This window comes from Mustela nigripes, chromosome 6 (genome assembly GCF_022355385.1).
Source record: "Mustela nigripes isolate SB6536 chromosome 6, MUSNIG.SB6536, whole genome shotgun sequence".
NCBI classification, from domain to species: Eukaryota; Metazoa; Chordata; class Mammalia; order Carnivora; family Mustelidae; genus Mustela; species Mustela nigripes.
The window spans coordinates 128,956,146-128,977,929 of NC_081562.1; positions in this window are offsets into that span (position 1 = coordinate 128,956,146).

The window sequence follows — 21,784 nt, forward strand, 5'->3', positions numbered from 1 at the left end:
CTGCAATTGCTGGCACCCAGGGGAGAAATGACCCTCATTCCATTCATCCTGCTCTGGCTCTTTCTGCAACCTTTCTGGGATTTAGTGTGGTTTTTAAAAAATGTTTTGTTTCCTTTATTTTGTTTCATTAATTAGTGTAAAAACAAGATGCCAACTCTCATTGACCCTATTGGTATTTGTGGCTGGCAACAATCAACTTTTGCATTTTGAAAATTATTATCTTGTGGTGCCCAGGCATATACTACCTGATGTTATCGGATATAAATTCTTACTGGTATTAGTCAATGCTGAACCATTAGTGAATGGTTCAGAGCACCAAACTAGGCCCTCCTGATTTCCAACTCTCATTTGCTGGCAATTATAGTCCATCCTATACTGACTCCAGTCATGTGCGTAAGTCTGGTTTAGAAGCTTCTTTGAGTCAAAGACCCAGTTATCTCTTCTCTTGATTTTCCAAGGGGTGTAGCATGCTCCTGCATGCAATACCTATTGATTGAATAAAAAGAAAACGAAAGAAAATCAGCATTCTGGAGAAAATACTGTCTGGGTAACAGGGATTATTTTTTCATCTGTTAGTCTAGAGCTGTTTTCTTTTCTTCCATATAGTTTATTTTGCAATACGTATCTGATTATAAAGGTCCTAAAGAAAACTCAAGAAAGTTACTCAAACACAAAGGAAGTTATTCTAACCCCAACGTGCTGTAAATCACCAAGATCTTTGAATAAATGAATGAGAAGCAATGAACACTTCTCTGAAGCCCTACTGATAAAAGTACTAATAGCTAATACCTAGCGCTTTGCATGCATAGTGTCTATTCTGCCCCCCTGCAACCCTGGAGGCAGGCCAGGATCTGGAAGGTTAAGTAATTGGCCCAAGACCCCACAATTAGTAAGAGGTCCAGCTGGGATGCCAATCGACAAGCATGTAATTCAGAACGTGCACTCTACCTGCTGCCTGAATTGTCTGGAAAACCCTGGAATTAGAGTCAGTCCTCAGAAACTTCATCTGGTGGAGGATGTGGTTGGTTCTGGGTGTGGTTGCCAGGGACCTGTGCTAGCAGGTCCCTGGCAAACTGAACTGGAATTTGGCCTTCACTTCTGTTCCCTCCTGCTGGTACACTATCCTTAGTGGAAAGGAACTGCTTAGGGTTAATTAGGTCAGTTATGGAATGGCAACTTGTCATCTGAGGCCAAGAAGAGTAGATTCAAGATATAAAATTTTTAAAAAGCCTAGTTAAGACCATGAGCAATAGAAAAAAAAAATCCTAAAAACCCAAGAGCGCATAAGCTGTTCCATAGGCATGTTTTTTTTACAGATGACAGCAGAATCAGGCCGTTATACTTAGTACAAGTTCTTTTGGAAGTGAATTTAGAAACTGAGTCAGCTTGCTGCACCAGCAAGGAGAGCTAAAATTCACACGTGCATTGCAAGCTTGGGAGCCTCCCAACAGACAGCATGATAAAATGCAGCAGACTTCCTTTCTTTGAACAGGAAAGTAGAGTGAAATGGCCTGTATTGCTTCAGTCTGAACTTCTGAAAATCCTGTCCAGGCCTGAGAGACTAGGGAACCGTCAGATTGAGAAGATTCATTAGTTTGGGAGCAGCTGGGGTAGAAAGTCCCCACAAACGGGAAAGCATACTGTGGGACTTAAAGGAAACCAAGAGGAATTTTTAATGAAATGATATTAGACTTCTTAGGGACTATGAAAAAGGGGCTGCAAATGAGAAGTCCCATCAAAGGAATGAGGGAGGGAGACCGACATCAGAGAAAAATAAGACACTTGTATTTAGCAGAGATTTTAATGGGTGAGAAAAATGTGGAACATAGGACAAGAAAATCCTGCGAAGCTAACACAATACCTTTCTGCCAAGGGCAAAGACTAGGGTCATAGATGGGAGTGTGTTTTATACAATCAGTGATATAATGAGATGTGGGCTGGAAGGAGCAGTTGTCTATGAGGTTTTGAAAGCCCTTGAACCTGTTTGCCAAAGACAAGCAGTTGACACCACATTCCCAGGTATAAATAGCCCAAGTTAATTACTAGGGCTTTTAAAGCCTCGTCATCCTAGAACACTGGCCCCTGCACCAACTCTCTCTCTTTCTTCTATGTAATAGGGACTTAGTCATCCATATTACTGAATAAGTAAAAAGAAATTGAGAATGTTCTAGATCTCATATATATAACTCATATGCTACCTAATTTTTTTCAAGCTATAATGCAAATTTTATTGCTAAGGGAAAGCTGGACTATATAAGAAAGTTGAGCTTCTATGCCAGGAATATGTATGGTGTCTATGTTTGTGAAATAATTTAGTGGGTACTCTGATCCCTGTGATTAAGCATATAGAAGAATGTCTGTTTTGCATTCTGTATGAAATTGAATTAATCAGCTTAGCTTACTGCTCTTGCATTTTTGAATTGGTTTTATGTAAAATGAATTTTGACCTTCTAAAGCTGTGATCGTCTGAATGGCTTCTGTGGTTTGTCCCATGGTGGAGGAATTGCCACTTTACCCCAGTAACTTACTTCTTCTTTCCACCTGCATCACATTTGCCCAGTGGGGTCCCTGAGGGCCAATGGAGTGTCTGATTTTCTGTGGATTATGAATTACTTGATTCCTCTTGGCAGTTAGGGGCCATTAGCTTAAGTAAAATCGAATGGAACAAAGAAGATGAAAGACGGAAGATTGGTGAGTCAAGTCTGTATTTTCTCTGGCAAATCATACTCCCTTCTGTAAACTTCCTCAACTGTGGAACCATGTAGTAAAATTCAAGTGGGTTCTACTCATAAATTGTCTTTGCCAAAGGATCTTTGTAAAACTCAGGGTGGTGTTTTAGCCTATGTATTGAAGATTTTCTCCATCAGAAATGATCAAACCTTCACAATGAGATACTAGGATCCAAGCCTATATCTGAGAAGCCATAAAATCAGCATGTTGAATTTTGAGATTAGAAATCAAAACCCAAGCAAATATTCATATTATTTTATTTTATTTTATGGCATCTTTATTCAACATAATATCCTGTCATGAATTTATATGTCTTCCTGGTTGAGAAACACAAGTATACTAATACCACTTTTATTGAGTTTCTCATTTTAAAATATGCTGTGGCCTTCAGTGGAAAATATGGCTATTTTTTTTAAGCTACTGATTTCAAAGTGTTCCTACTACAACTGGTATCATTTTATTTGTTCTCGCCTATTTTTTTTTTTTTTTGAGCATAAAGAAAAGGGAAATAAAATGGAACATAACCTGGACTACTTTTTTTAGCTGAAGCAATTGCTTTTTACCATTTTGAAATTTCTCATTCTCAAAACCTTTAAAAGTGCTATTTTAAAATAAGGACATTATATGAAAGTATAGAAAAAGGGCCAAGTTATGAAAAAAATCTTTAAAAAACATGCTTGGTAGCTTAAAAACCGAGAGTTCAATAGCAGAAATCAGCAAGTTGGGGGCTTGCGATCGTTGCAGAAAAATAGCATCCAAAAACTTGGTGAGAATGATCCAGAGCTACTGCTCTCTAAAAGCAGGCATCATGATTCCACACTCATGCAGGGGACCATCGAGGTACTTCTCAAATAGAAACCCATTTCCTCATGGGGCTGGATGTTTTGTTGCTGGAAAGGAATTGTTCCTTAATTAGCTGAGCCCAAATTTGTCCTTTACAATTCTTGCTTTATTCCCACAGTTAGGACTTAGCTGTAGCCTAAGACTATCTGACTTTGAAGGCAAAATCCATGACCCACTTTCAGTGTGCACTTAACCTTGCAGAAGAGAGGTCTTTGGTTTGTATTTTATTGATATTTACTAGGCCTTTGTGAGAATGGGTCCATATGAAAGAATTTGACAGTCCAGGTTGGGGTTGAGTCAAGCAGATGCTACCTAGACACAGAGCGAGAGCTTGAAGTAACAGCTCATACTTTTGAAGTTGGGATTGTTGTGACAGTTACAGTCTGAGAGCCCATAGTCTAAAAATTGATATATACCCCCTCCTTGTGGGCCTCATTCCCCCATATCCAACCTCAAGGATATAAGCACTGCCCTTGGGTTAGGAGCCAGACTGAGGGTCACTGTTATCCAAAGTTAAGTTCAGTGACTGGTCCTCAAAATGTGGAGGCAAGTGTGGTAGTTGTCATCTCAGAAGACCACAGATCAGGAAACGGCTGATACTCCTGGTGGATTCATTATACTAAAATAGATGAAATGCCTTGATGAGCTCCTCAGCACTTATCTGCTGCTCTAATCAGTGCACATTTAATGAAGGGCACACACATTAATTAGTGTAAACTGTAAATGCTGAGTAAGCTGAAAGTAAAGGGGTGAGGAAGGCGACTATATATATATTTTTTTTAAGAGAAAGAGTTGCTCTCATTAGAAATGACTTTGGGGATGACAAGTATTATGTAAAGAAAAAGGCAATATTAGTTCTTTTCACACATAAAATAATTATGTTTAAAATTCACAGTTGAAAATAAAACCTAAGTCATTTATGAAAATTGTTATGTGGCACTTGAATTTTGCAATATTTCCACATATTGTATGTGATGAACTATTAACATAAAAATAGAGGGATGATGAAAAATGTTCACTTAGCTTTGAACCTGTTGTAAAGCACAGAAATATTTCTTATTTTTTATGTTTAGGCTTTTAAAAAGGGGGAAAGAGATCACAATATGCTAGAGCTAGAAGGGATTTTATATAACCTGGTTCATCCCTTTTGGCATTGAGTAAGCACAAATCATTTTTGGAAAGAGATAGGAAGAAACAAAACCACACTTAAGGGCTAAAGTAGAACAGAAACAGCACCTTTTATGTTCAACAACAGTTTTGAACTTTTCTGAGTTGCCTTGGATATTTATTGCCTGTTCCTTCTCTACTTTCCCTCCTGTTCCCCTTCCTCGTCTTCTCGCCTCTTCTTCTTTTTCTTCTTCTTCCTCCTCCTCTCCTTCTCCTTCTTCCTGTTCCTTCTCTTCTCTTCTTCTCCTCCCCTTCTCATCTTCCTCCTCCTCCCTCCCATTCTTCTTCATTGTTAGCAATTTCACTGCTCTTTAAATAGCTTGTCTAGCAGGTTGACCATACATCCTAGCTTACCTAGTACATTCAATCTTGGATTACAGCAGTTGCCTTAGGGTCTACCCAGATTTTATCCCAATTCTTTTAAACATAGTTTTTAAAAAAAATATTAATAGTTGCATTGGTATGGTCCTTAGTTATTACTATCAGTCTTACTGGTAATAGCTACATTTAAAATTATGCTGGAGGTTGATATGCCTCCATTTTATCCTCTATCTTTTGGTATGATCTTATCCTACATGATATTAAAAGCATGTTCTCCCTTCCAACAAAGAGATAAAAAATACTTTTTTTAAAAAATAAAAGAGAAATTAAGCAGGGGTTAAGAATGTGATAGCTGAACTGAAAAATTTGCTAGAGGGGCTCAACAGCAGATAAATAAAAATACCTGTAGAGTGTACACACACACACACACACACACACACACACATACATGTAAAGGAATCAAAGCATATCAATACAAAAATCAATAAAACATAAAGGAAGACAGTGAGAGAAAAAAAGGCAGACAAAATAGCTACAAGACCAACAGAAAACAGCTAACAAAATGGCAGCAGTAAATCCTTTTCTATAAGTAAACACTTTAAATGTAAATGGATTAAATTCCCTGATCAGAAGAAATAAAGTGGTGGAGTAGATTAAAAAAAGTAATCCACCTATATGCTGCCTACAAGATGTTCTCTTTAGATTTAAGGGCATACATAGGCTTAAAATGAAGGATTAGAAAAAGATATGCCATGTAAATGGTAACCAAAAGACAGTGGGCGTGGAGGGGGGCTATACTTGTATCAAATGAAACAAATTTTCCAAAAACTGCCAAAGAGACCAAAAAAAAAAAAATTTCATAGTGATACAAGGGCCCAATTACCAAGAAGATATAACAATTATCAATATATATACACCTGACTTCAGATTAGCTAAATATATAATATATAAAGCATTGACAGAACTAAAGGGAGAAGCAGGTAACAACACATTAATAATAGGAGATTTCAACTCTTCACTTTCAACAGTGCATAGAACATTTGGACAGAAGGCCAGTAAGAAAATACTGGACTTGAATGACATTATAGACTGCATGGACCTAAAAGACATAAATAGGAGATTCCACCCAACAATAGCAGAACCATATTCTTTTCAAGTGCACATAAATCTTTCTCAAGGATGGATCACATGTTGGGTCACAAAACAAGACTCAGCAAATTTAAGAAGGCTGTAATTATACCAATTACGTTTTCTGATCACAGTGGAATGAAACCGGAAATTAACAGCAGAAGAAAACTGGAAATTTCACAAATGTGGAAATTAATGGCACTCTTGAGTCACCACTAGGTTGGAGAAGAAATAAAAGAATATATAGTGAGACAAAAACTCCCCAAAATACAACATACCCAAAGTATGGGATGGAGCAGAAGCAGTTCTAAGAGGGGGAATTTATAGCAATAAACACATAAATTAAAAAAGAAAAAAGACCCCAAATAAACAGTCTAACTTTACAGCTTAAGGAAGGAGCTAAAACAAGAAGAATGAAATGACACCAAAGTTAGCAGAAGGAAGGAAATCTTAAACATAGATCAGCAAAAAATTAAACAGAAAATAGAAAAAAAATCAATGAAAGTGAGGGTTTTTTTTAAATGATTAAAAAGTTGACAAACAGCTACACAAAGAGAGAAAACTTAAATAAAATTAGAAACAAGAGAAGACGCATTACAACAAATGAAGTAGAAAGGATAAAAATGGTCTACTATGAATAATTATTTGCTAACCAGCTGAATAACCTAGAGGAAATGGTTACCATATGACCAAGGAAACAGAATTCCCATATGATCTCACTTCTGGATATATATCCAAAAGAACTGAAATCAGGATCTTAATAGTCATACTTGTTAAGATGTAGAAATAATCTCAATGTCCATTGCCAGATGGATGGAAACTCAAATGTGGTACATAGAAACAATGAAATACTACTCAGTCTTAAAAAAAGAAGAAATGTTACAATAAACAATATGTCCAGCTTTCCCCATATATCTCTCCTTAAGCCACTTAAAAATAAAATATGCCTATATTTTCCACTACTTTCATATGAATTAAAAGGGGGTATAAAATTCCTTGAAGAAGGAGAAGATTTCTAAGAGAATGGAAGTAAAAGGGAAAGGTGATTTATGGAAAGATGGGAAGCAGGGAGCACCTTTATCGGATTCTTGATTTTCCCTGTGGCCAAATCCAAAAGGGTTGAGGCTTTTGTCCAAGTGAACTCTATTTGTTTTTAAGATTTTATTTATTTATTAGAGAGTGATCATGAGCAAGGGGGAGGGGCAGGAAGAGAAGCAGAATCCCCACTGAGCAGGGACCCCTACTCAGTACTCAATCCCAGGACCTCAGTGCCATGATTGCAGCTGAAGGCAGATGCTCAACCGACTAAGCTACCAAGGCACCCTCAAGTGAACTCTATCTTTTAGCAGAAACCTCCCAAGGCAAGGACCTTTTCCCTCTTATTATTTACTTCAGCTATGGGAAATACCTTTTAAATTCGTCTAAGCACTTAGAAATCTTAAATAGATTGCAGAATTTAGTGAAGCAATTACTGACTCTCAGTTGAGTTGTTGAAGGTAGCGGCAAGAGAGCCAGAAAAATCTGAATGCTTCCTGGAACTAACTCACTCTGACTTGCATAGCCTTCTGTGTTCACATACACACACCAGTGAAAGAGATGTATTTGGGGCACCTGAGTGGCTCAGTGGGTTAAGACTCTGCCTTTGGCCCAGGTCATGATCTCAGGATCCTGGGATCCAGCCCAGCGTTGGGCTCTCTGCTCAGCAGGGAGCCTGTTTCCCTTCCTCTCTCTCTCTGCCTGCCTTTCTGCCTACTTATGATCTCTCTCCCTCTGTGAAATAAATAAATAAAATCATAAACAAAAAAAGAAAGAGATGTATTTGTTGTTCTGATTTTCTGATTTGCCGATGGAGATACTGAGGATTAGTGAGGTTGCCTAATAAAATTTCGAGTCAGTGTTTGCACTCAGGTCTTCAGATTTGAAAGACCATTTTTTTTCCCCCTACTGCACACTGTTTATACTCTTAAACTTCTCTCAATATCAAACAACTGAATTTCAAAATATCTGCCATTCCTAACCAGGAAGTATAAGTGTAAGATAAATATTTTGGGGAAATGCTATATACTATGTTCTCCTACAGGGTATTATATCTTCTGAGAAATCCTATAATAGAGAACTGCCTGATTTACTTTCAACCAGTGTTTTCAATCCAAACAATGGCTTGGTGTTGTTTCTTAGAACTCAATTTGGTGAACAGTGAACAGGCTGTTGTGGGTTTAAAGAATAATGGTCGTAATATTAACTGCTTATATTTATTTGTACCCTTTCTCTTTCTTTTCAAGGGTTAATTTATTCCTTAAAAACCCCTCTAAAGTAAATGTTCAAGTCAAATATCTAATTACCATTAGTTTAAATAGAAAAACTTTTGAAGCATTCTTAGGCTTCCAAATTAGTACCCATTTATGCCAACAGAATCCTGAAATGTATAAAATGGAGCTGATTCATGATTGTGATGGCAGGCTGGGGACTCTCTGTGATGACTCTGTGGTATCTATACTATAGTATACGTAGTATCTATAATATCTCCTATGCTTGTTCATCCAGCTCTTGTGTCATTGATGTATGTAATAAATTGTATGTAGTATGTAGGATGCTTAGGACAAAGCTCACAAAAATTGGCCAACATAGGATACACTATATCTTTATAATTAAACATTTAATTAAAAAACAAAACCAGAAAAGTAGAGGCCAAGGAAGTCAATGAAAGCAAGGCACCCATTCCAGGAGATTCCCTGGGCTATAAAATGAACACACTATGAGTATCCCAGAAGAACCACATGCCACATGTGGCCACAATACAGTGTGAGGGTGATGAGAGGTGGCTCTTGGTTTACTGTCCCTGCTGCTCAGTGTGCAAAATCTAAATTTGCCCTTGTAATTTAGAGGAAATGTACTAATTAAATTCTTGTAATCCAAATGGATTTATCCTGGAGTACCATCATGATGCCACCATGATGTTAATATTGAGATTCTAGCCATTTTCTCATTTGATCTTTGCAGTAACTCTGAGGGGGTGGTGTTTGGGCTCACCACTGCATTTTCTTTCAGTCCCATTTGTTTGCTATTTTGGGCTCATTGTCTTAGCTCCTGGACTCTTTGGCACCACCACAGCAGAAGATTTAAAGTCTTGGCTATAGGTTCTTGAAAACTGTCATTTATTTTGAGTATTAACATAAAGGCACCATTGGGCACCCGGGTGGCTTTGTTGGTTAAGCGTCTGCCTTCAGCTCAGGTCATGATCCCAGGATTGTAGGATCGAGTCCCACATCCGGCTCCCTGTTCCATGGGAAGCCTGTTTCTCCCTTTCCCACTCCCCCTGCTTGTGCTCTCTTTCTCTGTCAAATGAATAAGTAAAATCTTTAAAAACAAACAAACTAAACATAAAGGTACCGTCAGGTTCATATTAAAGAAGGCTAGGACTCTGGAGTGGGGCACCTGGATTTCTTCAGCTGCAAAGTGGAGTGGTAACCGGACTCAGAGAACTATTGGGAGATGAGAGTTAATCAATGAAAAGTGCTTGCAATAGTGCCCAGCAGGTAATAACCCTGCAATGGTAGCCATTACTCTCAGCCATCACAAGTGACAGGTACTTACTGAGCACGGGCTGTGAACCAAGCCAAGCCCTGGGAAGGCATCCCTTCACTGGGATCCTTTCCTGCTAGAGCTTCCTGTTCACGGTGGAGACACAATCATGCATGGAAGGGAGGCCCTTGAGAGCTTACATTCTGTTTTTATTTTTGAAAGTTTTATTCAGGTATAGTCAGTATACAATAAACTGCATATATTCAAAGCAAACTATCTGGTACATTTTGGGGTATGTCTGTACCCATGAAACCATCACTATCAAGACAATGAGCATACACATAATCCCCCAAAGTTTTCTCCTGCTCCTTCAACATCCCTCCCTCTCCCCACTCCTACCTCTCTTTTTGGGACATTCACTGATGTGCTTCCTGTCATTATAGACTAGTTGTCATTTTTCAGAATTTTGAGATGGAGCCTCACTGCTGTGTGTCGTGGATCACTAGTTCATTCCTTTTTACTGGGGCTCAGTAGTGTTCCACCCTACAAATATGTCACCCCTTGTGTATTCATCCACGTGCTGATAGCAATTTGTGTTGTTTCCAGTTTCTGACTGCTACCAATAAAGTCACCACAAACTTTTTTAAAAATAAAACATTTGAAGTGTACATTTTAATAAGTCTTGGATGTATACACCTTTGACACCACTGCCACAGTCAAGACAGAACGTTTCTCATGATTTGTCATGAGAAATTTCTCTCGTGATTGTCTGCAGCCATTCCGGCCCCAGGCAGCCAGTAAACTGTCAGTAAACTGTCATCTTTCACTACGTAGTAGTTCGGGAGAATTTTATATAAATGGAATCACACAGTATGTCTGCTTTTGGGCTTGTCTTTTTTTATTCAGCGTAATGATTTTTATTTATTTATTTTTTTAAAAGATTTTATTTATTTATTTGACAGAGAGAGATCACAAGTAGGCAGAGAGACAGGCAAAGAGAGAGAGAGGGAAGCAGGCTCCCTACTGATCAGAGAGCCTGATGGGGGGCTCGATCCCAGGACCCTGGGATCACGACCTGAGCCGAAGGCAGAGGCTTTAACCCACTGAGCCACCCAGGCACCCCAGTGTAATGATTTTTAAAATTCACCTTGTAACTGTGTTTATCAGTATTCTACCCCATTTTATTGCTCAGGAGTATTCCACGGAATGTAATACTGTAATTTGTTTATTCATCAAATGGCCATTTGTGTTGCTTCCAGTTTTGTGCTATTGTCAATAGCTACTAAGGGTATTGTAGAGTTCTGAGCAGACCTAAGAATTTCATTTTATAAGTTCTGTAAAGACTATGCCCACTCAGAAGCTGGGTTGGTTACTGCTGAGTATAGTTTCTTCTGAACTGTATTTTCCATGTTATGAACTCTGTGAATTTATAACTAGCTACATTTTTCCCTTTGCTTTTGTCTCTAGAATGCTGGAGGGTAAACTTGGGGGCCAGTTCTAGCAATCATTCAAGCTGTTACTGGGTATAGATTTTGTGTGCCAAAATTATCTCTGACTTAACTTACCTTCCATTATGATTTGTACTCTCATCCTTCATTTTATCATTAAATTTTTATTACAGCATATATTTTATAAAGTACCTCAAATCCACTATTTTTTTTTAAAGATTTTATTTATTTATTTTTAGAGAGAGAGACTGTGTGAGCAAGGGGAGAGGCAGTGTGAGGGAATTTTTCAAGCAGACTCCTCGCTGAGCGGGAATCCTGGTGTGGGGCTGAATCACACACCCCCTGAGATCATGACCTGAACCAGAACCTACAGTCATAGGCTTAACCAACTGAGCCACCAGGTGCCTCTCGAATCCACTTTTGTAAGGAGGTAGAGTAGATCAAAGCATTAAATCTGGTGTGATTTGAGAGACATCAGAAAAATTTAGCCTGCACTCAAATAGCTTTCCTTTCTACTTGTCAGGAATGCTTGAAATTCTTCCATTACAGATTCATTTCTTTGCATCAGAAAGTATTTCCTATTAAGAAGAAATCCTCAGAAAAAAGAAAGGACACCTTAAGCTCAGGTCATGGAAAAACAGATTCATTTATCTGAACTTTTCCAAGTGGACATTTGAGTCTGGAGTGGATGGGAAGGAAGATAGAACAGGGAAACAAGAAGTCACCACATTATGAAAAGTGAAATGGTGCTAGGAAAGCATTGAAAGGAAGAAACCAGAAGGGTATCCACCATTTTTTAAAAAAATTTCACTCATCTCCTTGCTGAGAAGTAAGAATTTTATATTTACTTATTAATTAATTAATCAATCAATTATTATTATTTTTTGCTTTTGGGGGAGGGAGTCTTCACAAGGTAAGAATTAAATAACAATGGCCACTGATGTTTCCTTGCTGACCTGCCTGAAAAGCTTTGATTACTGAAGCATCACAATAGAATAAAAATAAATGTACAGGGTCCCAATTTAATGTCACCCAGTTCAGAGTGGAAACCATTTACTTGTGTTTTGTTCCATGTGGTGCTGAAGCTGATGTGTTTGCTGAGGCAGGGACAGGCAAAATAGGGACTGTTGTGGAGGGAAAATCCTATTTATGTGCTACAAAAAAGTTGGTATCAGATACAATGGGCAATCATGAATACACACCCCAAAATCAATAAGCTCAGAAAGGAGTCAATGTAGTGCCTGAAAGCAATTCTACAAGGAGAATGAGAGAGCAAGAGACTCCCCACCCCCAAACACATCCACCAAACAATACCGTGCTAAAGTGAATGAGAAACTAGGTGTCAGAAAAAGTACTAAGTGCTGGAAAGGGTGATTCAGACAGCCAGAAAAAAAAAAAAATAGATAAGCAAGCAGCTGAATTGTAGATGAGAGCACTTGGCAGTTGTACACTCCTTGCTGATGAAAGTCTTGTTGATGGAAACAAAATTCTTTGACATTGAGATCTTGCAAAAACGTTCCCTTTATAGACACAAGTCTAATGTCGTTCCATGACTTGGTAAATTTAAGCTAAATGACTCAATAGACTTGTATTTGATTAAAAGTTCATTTTTGTAGCTATCAGGAGAGAAGACAATGAGGCGCTCCTCCATTCTAGACAACAGGCTAGAAAGGGGAAAATAAAGAGTAGTAGGTTCTTGGAGGCAGTGGCTTATTGATACGTTTTCTGCACGAAGCTAAGTTTCTATTATAGCTCGGTACTGAATCCTGATCTCAAGTGGGAGGTGGCATTTCCTTTTAGAACCAAGCTATAAATATTCCGGGTAAGGAAATTCAACTAGGAAACCTACAAGGTATAAACAGATGTACATTGCAGCATTTTTCTATGGAAGGGGACTTGTGGGATAGTTTAATTGTATCACCCCCACAGTGTGGGAGCCTGAAAGGATTACAGTAAAGTGCTTCATGAATATTTATTAAAGTGGTAAATAAAGATGACTAGATGGCTCTCTAGATCGCAATGCAGCAATATCCTAGGCAAAGGAAACTAATGTTGGAAATTGTGAAGTTATTGCCACATGTGTCAGAGAAGCAGATGACTCACAATGGCACAGCCATCCAGAATCGTAGCTATTCTCCCCCAAATCACAGTTATATTTTACTACCCACTCCATTCTCATCTGGTTGCTGCTACTTACCTTCATGGCCTGTGAGTCCCCAGACCCGTGGGTTGGGGAGATACGTTGTGCAGGGGCTGAGCTTTGCAAAGCATGCCTTGTATCTCCAATGTATCTAGGATTCACTGGCCAGAAAGTTAGTTATTTGAGGCTTTTCACCTGCAACTGGATGTCTCTCCTCTGACCTCTGGGCTCGTTGGAGCACTCACAGTTCCCCTCCTTCGCTTTCCCCACAGCCTGGGAGCCTCATGTGTTTCCCTCGGAAAACCTCATACCATTGCTTGTCAGTCGGGTGCTGAGGTGTTATGGAATATAACCAACATTTAATAGTGTGCGAGGATCTCTTACTGTTTTGATACAAAGGAGTCTGTATCTTTCACATGTTGTGTTAGGCTACCTGGGAGCTGTTCTGGTAGCAGGAGTTGTATCACAGTTCCAACAAACCAACATTTCTAAGTTGCAGTAATTTCTTATATACTCATGGATTCTACTTAACGTCCCCCCCCCCCAAAAAAGGAGTTACAGTTTTAAATATCTTTATCTTAGACGTCCCATTTTGTCCTATATGCTAGGAGGACATTGAGGTTCACCAAAATTCTCCTGCAGATAAATCCCAAGGTTTAATTTTGAAGACTGATTTATCCCTCCTTCCCCAAATCAAAGCTAAGATTAGTAAGCTCTTCTAAATTGAATTCATTGGTTGACCCTTTTGGACAGGAGTCTTTCGTGATCCATTTTAAATTTATGTTTAAAGCCCAAATATGGCACTATTACTGTTTTTCAAAAGGAAAGAAGATAGGAAAGGAGGAATCTCTTATGTTTTGTGCTGTAGCTTAGCTGAGAATCTGTGGTAATTGCTAGACTGACTCATGGAGGCCTTACTAAACTCTTGTTGGATTGAGCTACATTGAACTAAGGTCTATATTGGAGTAATTAGAATTCTGCTTTCATGCATAGTCTGTATGATTTTTGAAATCCTAGTGTTTTCCCAGGCATATCTCTGCCAAACAGTGTGACAATCAAGATTTCGTCTTTTGTTCTTGTCCCTAAATCTCCTCAGTATATTAGTCTTATCAGGTGATGTCATTTACTCTATAGGCTCATTTTTGGACTTGAATCCAAGTGTGACTTCTCTAGCACTTTCTCTTACTTTACAAAAACTCTTTGAATCCAAGGAAAGTTATTCATACACCTCCAGACTATGGTATAGGTCCTTCAAAAGCCACTGTTAGAGCTTGTTTCCATCATCTTGAGGAGACGTGATTGGTAAACACTGTTTACTCTGTCTCGTTTATATAATTGTGTTTAGTTGGCTGGGGTGTAAGTCAGGCAACCCCGAAGGAATCTAAGCAAGTTATGTCATTTTGCATTTCACATGGTTAAGGTTTCCCAACCCAGAGAAGCAGTATTTACTGCTCTATGGCTTTCCTTCGGGTCAGTGACATTTGTTTCATGAACATACTGTCATCTCAATATTTGTGTCCACCTTTATGATTCTGAGGGGAAGTTTAAAAATATTGCTTGCTAGTGCATGTGGCTGGCTCAGTCAGTTAAGTAGCCGACTCTTGAATTTGGCTTAGGTCATGATCTCAGGGTCATGAGATCAAGCCCTGCATTGGGCTTTGCACTAAGCATGGAGTCTGCTTAAGATTCTCTCTCACTTCCCATCTGCCCTGCCCTGTCTTAAAAAACAAAAACAAAACAAAAAAACCCCCAAACAGTGCTTGCTGCTTTTCACCCATGCTGTCTCGTGCTTCTCTTCATAGCACATAATAAGATAGGAGACACATTGAGTTTCCGGTAGGTAAAGGAATTTTTTTTTTTTTTTTTTTTGCCCTTTTTAGCAGCACATAGCTGCATAATATATCACTGGAGCTAAGACCTCATTTTCACAAGATTGATATTTTAATGTACCTATATTATCTACCTATCTAATCTATCTATCATCTATCTATTTTCCAAATCCATACAGTATCCTGGTTGAAGGCAACCAGTAATAAGATTCTGAGTGGAGACTCTGAGGAAAAACTCCTATTTAAAATGTAAAAACTTGGGGTGCTGGGGTGGCTCAGTGGGTTAAAGGCTTTCCTTTCAGCTCAGGTCATGATCCCAGGGTCCTGGGATCGAGCCCCGCATTGGGCTTTCTGCTCAACAGGGAGCCTGCTTCCCTTCCTCTCTCTCTGCCTGCCTTGTGATCTCTGTCAAATAAATAAACAAAATCTTAAAAAAATGTAAAAACTTAATTCAGTTGTAAATTTGAAAAGCCTGGTAAAGATGCACCTTCTTGCTTTGGTCTCTGCCTTCACGGTTTTTAGGGACATGAATTCCTAGAACATCAGAGCACACCAATGTTCAAATATTAATGTCCCAATTTACCTCAAAGCTAAATATACATTTAAAAATATTATGCTTTTGTTGTTGTTAATGATGGCTTCACCATCCAGGTCAACACACTGAAATTTGGGAATTGAAGGACTACCTTTGCTCATCAATTTCTCATCTTAATTAGAGTTGTCAGATTTAGCAAGCAAAGATACAGGACACCCAGTTAAATTTGAAGTTCAGATATTTAATGGGTAGTTTTTAAGTGTAAGTATGTTCTATGCAGTATTTGGACAAGTATTGCATGGGACATACTTTATACTATTGTTCTTTGTGAATCTGAAAGTCCAATGTAAAGGTACTTTTTCTGGTTACTTTCACCTTAATGTAACCAAATAATCCAATTAAAACCAGTCTTCACTCTGCCTTTTCCTGGTCACTCTCTGATTCTGAAATTTTGAATGAATAAAGGATTGCTTAGTGTATCACACTAAGAATCCCACAAATTCAGTATTGTCGGCATCTGCAAATAGAGGTAGAGGTCTTAAAAAAAAAAGATAAAAAAAGCAAATCTGAGTTCTTAACTATAGCAATTCACATTCACAATTCTTTCCCAGTTCACCCTAACTCGAGCCGTTAGCACATGGTATTTTGCAGCTGGTTGGGCCAGCTGTTGTTATCACGATTCAGGTGGGGATCGAAGGACATTTGCAATTTTTGTATCAGAGTGCCTTCACAAACCCAGATAAGTAAATATGTGGCAAGCAGGTGATGCAAAGAACCAACGAAAAGAGTTGAGAACAGAATCTCATCATTTGAGCAAATGTAAAATGCAAAATCTATTCTGTGGTGTAAAATTTTGGAATGTAGTGCCTGCCATTTGCTTTTCCCCAGGTGGGATATTTTATGCCTTTAGAATGCAGATATGTGAGGTTTATATTACCTCACAGTGTCTTTGCAAATGGGCCATCAGGGCCACTCCGAGGTATAAATGTGTCCACCAAAATGGTCAAATTACTAAATTATCCTCCTGATTCCCATGTTCAGCCTCATTTTCTGAGTCATAAGTTAGGAGAACACAGCCATTACTTTTGAAGTTTCCACTGTTAAGTGTCCAGACCTGAGGCACTCAGGACTGTACCTCCCACCAAAGTGCGGCCTATAATTACTTCAGAGACACCACTTAGGCCCTGCTCTTCTTCTGTCAGAGGCCTGCCATGTTATTGTGCTTTGTACTTGAAGGCTAATGACTAAATCTCCTGGCAGGGCCACTGGGGACCACGGGTAAAATTAAACCATCATTGCTGTAACACCTCTGGAACTGGGTTCAACTTCTGACATCTATTTAACGAGGCATTCTTTTTGAAAAGTTGCTCATTTGAAGTCTTTTCCAAAAGCAATAAAAATGTCTTTCAATTTCACTCTCAACTCAGAGTAAAACAATTTTTTTTTTTTTCCTTTCTAAACCAACCTTCATCTTTCTGAAGAGCTCGAGGAGGTCCAGAAACAATTCCTGTGGAGCTTCAGTGTGGTCAACCAGGACACTTGGAGGACAGGGGAAGTACCAAGGCACTATTGACAGAATGAGTTCTTGGCCAGAATGAGTTGATTTCCACCTACACTTGAGGAGGCTCAGGGAGTTATTCTGTTTTCATGGCCATTGCTAATTGTATCATCCCTGGGATGTGACCACAGTGTCATGGAGATGTGTAAGAAGTAAAGGTCTTATTCTTTAAATATTGTGTGCATACCATAAAGCCTTTTGTCACTTCCCATTAGCTACCAAAGAATGTTCCAACTCCTTAGCCTGACTTTTAAGAGCTCTGAGGATGTTCAGAGTTGGTCCATAATGACCTTTCACCAAGACAGTCTTTCATTGTGAGGAACTGCCTTGTACATGTTTAACACACATGGCCTTCCTGTCACTCTGACAACCAAAGATGTTTCTAAATTCTTCTGAGGTGTTGGTTATGTCCCTAGACAGAATGACCCTTTCAGAGCATGGCCTCAGTTTACCCTTTGCATCCATTGTTCCACTGAGTGAGTACTATGCTCCAGATATCATATGTACTATTTACTGTTGCAAAGAATAAAGGGGATAAATTAAGAAAGAAACTTGTACACTCTTTGCTCCAAGTAAGAGTTCTGTATGCTCAGGATCTCCTCTGTAGTTACATCGATCTTGTGCATGACTTTGCTCTTGCTTTCATTCCCTCTTGTGGAGGAACACCCTCTTGTGATCTCTGAAAGTCCAAACCCTACCTTCTTTTAGGTACAACTTAAATAACACATGAACTCTTCTCTTAATCTCCTAATTTTCTAAGGTTTTCACCGCTCACGGTCTTTGTTAGGCATTCAAGGACATAGCTGGAAAGACCAATGAAATCGTGTTTCCTATGCAGGTGCAATGACAAAGAGAAGTCTAGGCTTCCGGGGTGGCAAAGGAAGGTTCTTCCTGGAAGGTTTCCATGAAAGCAATGCTTGGGTCAAATTTTGAAGAAGGCAAAGGGTTGATTGGATGAAAAGTGAGACGGGAAGAATATTCTAGCTAAAGGGGAAAACTATGAACAGAAGCATGGTGGTGGTAGTTCATTTTGGTGGAAGTAAACAGAGCATAGAGAGAAGCGTTGGGAAATAAGGCAGGGAATGTAATACCTAAATCACAAAGGGTATTATGTGATGAGCTGTGGAGTTTAGACTTCATTCTGCAAGTCACGAGAGTAGCTGAAAGATTTTATTTCGCATATTATCTTTTTCTGCTTCACAGTATAATTACATATTTATATGCACATTTTTCCATACTTGACCTTTTCTGCTGCATGGACAGAGTCTATATTTTCTGTTTTGGATTAATGAATGAATGAAATAATGAGCATTTTAGAATTTTTTTCTTATCCAAAGAATGCTGATTCATTTGTTTCATTTTAATAGATTGATGGGAATTTGGGGTTTATCTTCAAGCTTATTTAGCAAGTAACTTTTGTGTGTGTGAGCAGTTGGCTTCCAGTTACTTTGGTATCGATGGTCAGTAGCATCATTTACTCTTTGTTCTATTATTCATTTTCATATTCATAACACGGTATGTTGAATAGCCAGTAGTCCCCTGGGCAATGACAAATCAAAGATAAAAACAGAGTGATTACAAATTAGAACCTAAAACCCATAGAGCTACCCCTTCTTTCTTTGGAGAACATCTGAATCCTGGGTAATCCTGTCACTCTGGCCTGAAGGTAAGCCGACTCCTGCCAAATTGCTTCAAGAGAGGCAGGGAGTCTCCTCTGTAGAAAAAGACTTTGTCTTCATTCCTCAATCTGTCAACATTTACACCCTGGCTTATCACAGCTGACAGAAAATTGGAGGAGAAATATTTTCAAATCCTCTTGGGCCCTCGGGCTCAAGAGCAAGCAGACTCCTCCATTCCAAAGGAGCTGAAAATTTGAGTGATGAATTATCTTTGTAGAACATAAAACAGGGCACGTTTCTGTCATCTGTCCATCCATACTCACTCGCTGTCTGTGGTGCTCATTTTTCTCTTTCTTAGGAAGGGGGAAATGTAGAAAGTCACAGGGTTCTGGTTCAAGAGGAGGAGTTAAGTGTTAAATTAGCCTTACACAAGCCCTAGGGCTTCTGGAAAATCCAGTTGGGAAGAATTTTTATAGCTCTGATGGTCAAAATTAATTAAGCTGATTTCATGTTTACATTAAATTCACATAATGAGGTGAAACTTTCAAAGAAGTGCCAAATTTTGACCAGGCCATAAACTTGTTTTACCAGCTTCTTCATTCGTTAATTTAAAGGAATAGAGAAAAAAACAAAACAAAATCAACGTTAGAAAGAATTTGCTGGAGGCAAATTGGTCTGCCCACGTTGAAGATCTCCACAGATCAGTGATGAAGGTGATGCTCTCTTGTTTGTTACAGCTTCCCCGCTGTTTTGCATTCTGTGATATGGAAGGAGATAATGTATGAGGAAGAGCAAATAGAGAACGCACCAGAGGATGTAAGGCATGTGTTATGTAATGCCATTTGGACTATTTAAAATGGTCATGACTTTCCCATGCAGAAGCTTAGAAAAATTGGTTAAGAGTTTACTTACATCCTGCCCCAATCTGATCTCATACAACACATCGTTATGCCACATTGACTCATTTATGATCCTGAAACAGGAATGGTCTCCTGTTAATATTATGGCCCTTACATATCAACATTACTTTGAGGCAGAGTTTCTCAGCCTCAACACTATGGACGTACTGGGCTGGATAATTTTTGTTGCGGGGACTGTCCTATGCCTTACGGGATGTGCAGCGTCATCCCTGGCTTCTGCCACTAGACAGAGTAGAAACCTCTCTCCCTACTACCAGTGAAGACAGAGATGTCTCTGGACATTTGACATGGTGGGCAAAATCCACTGTTTCAAAATGTATTGCACTTAAGCATTCACTAAATAGAATGAGAGCCTTAAAGAAGTTAAGACATCTACCTCCCCCTATATATCTGTATCATTAACCACCATCCACTGCCTTTCCTTCCACAACCAACATTTAGCAAGAAGCTAGTTCAAAACAAAGAATACCCAGCAGTCACTGTTTTGAGGTGCTAACAGCCTCTAATGGGAATGGTGACCAATAGTTAAGTGTATCAACTATTACACCAACATCCGAATATAGACTAAGTTCCGTTTGCAGATGGACATGTGCCACGATCTAAACAGCATGTATCAGCAAGTTCTGGAGCAAAGCTCAGCCCCAAACAGGGTCTGGACACTTTAAGGTTTGGTTTGGGGTGTTGCTGTCATTGTATAATAAATTGTGTATAATAAATCCAAGATTGTATAATAAATTATGAGGGGGTCACAGATATTTTGAGAATCAGCTCCTCCAAACAATAAGGAAAGCCTCTTGCTTTTTTGTTTCTATCTTGGCCACTTTCTAAGAGGACTTAAGGTTTTTTTTTTTTTTTTTACAATAAAAGCATCATTAATAACTTTTTGACTTTTTCTACTGTCCCCAGGGAATCTCATGCAAGCCTGTGATTTCAAAAATCACTGCTACATTATGATTGATTTTTCTTTAGTGTCCAAAATACTTTTTTTTTATTGAGATATAATTCAAACATCATAAATCATATGTAACTTCACAGACATAAATTATACATTTTTAAAAGTGCATAATTCAGTGGGTCTTAGCATATTTACAAGGTTGTATAACAATTACCTCTGTCTAATATCAGAATGCTTTCATTACCCCAGAAAGAAACCATGTACCTATTAGCAATCCCCCCTCAATCCCTTCTGCCCAAGCTTCTGGCAACCTTTCTATCTCTAGATTTGTTTGTTCTGGACACGGTTTAAATAGAATCCAACCATACGTGGATGTTATGGTCTGCATGTGGCAGTTACTTTAAATTCATAAGTTGAAACCTAATCACATAAGTTGAAACCTAACCACAAGCTGATGGTATTTGGAGGTGGAACCTTCAGGAGGTCATTAGGTTACGAGGGTGGAGCCCTCATGAATGGGGTTAGTGACCCTTACAAAAGAGAGCCCGGAGAGCTCCCTGCCACTTCCGCCCTGTGAGGACACAGCGAGAAGACAGCCGTCTAGGAGCTGGCCTCTCACTAGACACTAAATCTGCCCATAAATTGATCTTGGATTTCCCAGGTTTCAGAACCATGAGAAATGAATATTTGTTGTATAGAAACTACCCTCTTTGTGGTACTTTGCTATCACAGCCTGAACAGACCAAGCAAGCGGCCTTTTGTGTCTGGCTTCTTCCATGTATCACTGTATTTTCGAGGTCCATTCTGAGCTCCAGACCTATTTCTCCAACCATTCGTTTCCCTGGCTTGCCTTAATCTCACCCTGCTTGGGGCTAACGGAGCACATCACCTGCCTCTCAGACTATTCCTGTTCTTTGTCTCTAGTGCCCTGTTACCCAAACCATAAGGCCTGGAGACTGTCCCATGCATCTTTTTCCCCTCACTGACAACATCCAGTTGATCAACAAACCTCATCCACTTACAGTGCCTGTGCCTTACTTCAGATCCTCATGATCCCTCCCCTAGCCTGGTTTATGGGCCCCTTAGCCAGGCATCTTGTCTTCAGGATCATCACGCCCCATCCATTCTC